Source organism: Mycetomoellerius zeteki, unplaced genomic scaffold (genome assembly GCF_001594055.1).
Source record: "Mycetomoellerius zeteki isolate Tzet28-1 unplaced genomic scaffold, Tzet1.0 C4347422, whole genome shotgun sequence".
Classification (NCBI taxonomy): Eukaryota; Metazoa; Arthropoda; class Insecta; order Hymenoptera; family Formicidae; genus Mycetomoellerius; species Mycetomoellerius zeteki.
The window spans coordinates 1-919 of record NW_017255642.1 but is presented as its reverse complement, the minus strand read 5'-3'; the positions used below and the strand labels follow the sequence as shown (position 1 = coordinate 919).

Here is a 919-nt window from a genome sequence, read left to right as displayed (position 1 = left end):
AAAATGATGACAAATAACGTCATCTTGTTGACTGAGTAGACATCTTACCTCCGTGTTAATACACTCCGAATAGGGATCGCATCCGCCATTGTTGGTCGCGCACTCGTCTATGTCCTGGCAGATCTGTTTCCGCGTCCTGGCCATCTCGACACCGACGCCTTCCGTCATCGGCCCCGTGTAACCTGTCGGACAACGGTCGCATCTGTATCCAGGATGGAGATTCATGCACCGTACTCCGGGGTGACAAGGTCGCGCCAGCTCGCATTCATTCGCATCGAGACACACCGTGCCGTTACCCACATATCCCGATGGACATGAGCCGCATCTACATCACATATGAGATTGACAAGAACTATAAAACACAGGATATGCATATTCCACGACGTTCTGTCTGATTCGAGAAAATACAGAATGTATATACTTGAAAAAGAATTATAAAGCTAAGCGGACGTGAAAATTTTTGTATCATTCCTCTAATAAATTTTATATCAAAGAAATTTTATATCAGAGAGAATTTTATATCAAGAATTTGTTGATTTTGGGAAGACAAATCTCTTAAACAAGCTTTCGTAATTCTTATAGAATTAAAGAATTTATCTCAGTAAAAATTATATATAGGATCCGAAGAAAATATGCTTGTGAAAACGTTTACTTGAAATACGGTGGACTGTGAGTAGGGTAGCATTTAACTTCGGGGTAACAGGGATGACGGTCGCAGGGGTTTCTTATCCTCTCGCATCTTTCGCCGTCGCCGATGTATCCGCTTGGACATCTGTCGCATCTGAACAGAATTATACTTAAATTACAACAGAGATTCTCGTGAAACTTACATTCTATTTGTTATCATTATAAAGGAATCTTTTTGTCAGTCTCATGTCCATTTCTACCTCGCAGATTAACTTTAATCTTGGTTTAACTT

The 919-nt window shown here is 40.7% G+C and overlaps 1 pseudogene; it reads right to left on the bottom strand.

Moving 5' to 3' along the window:
- Nucleotides 1-48: 48 nt before the first annotated feature.
- Nucleotides 49-833, bottom strand: LOC108721728 (thrombospondin-4 pseudogene; annotated as a pseudogene).
- Between the last annotated feature and the right edge of the window lie 86 nt (nucleotides 834-919).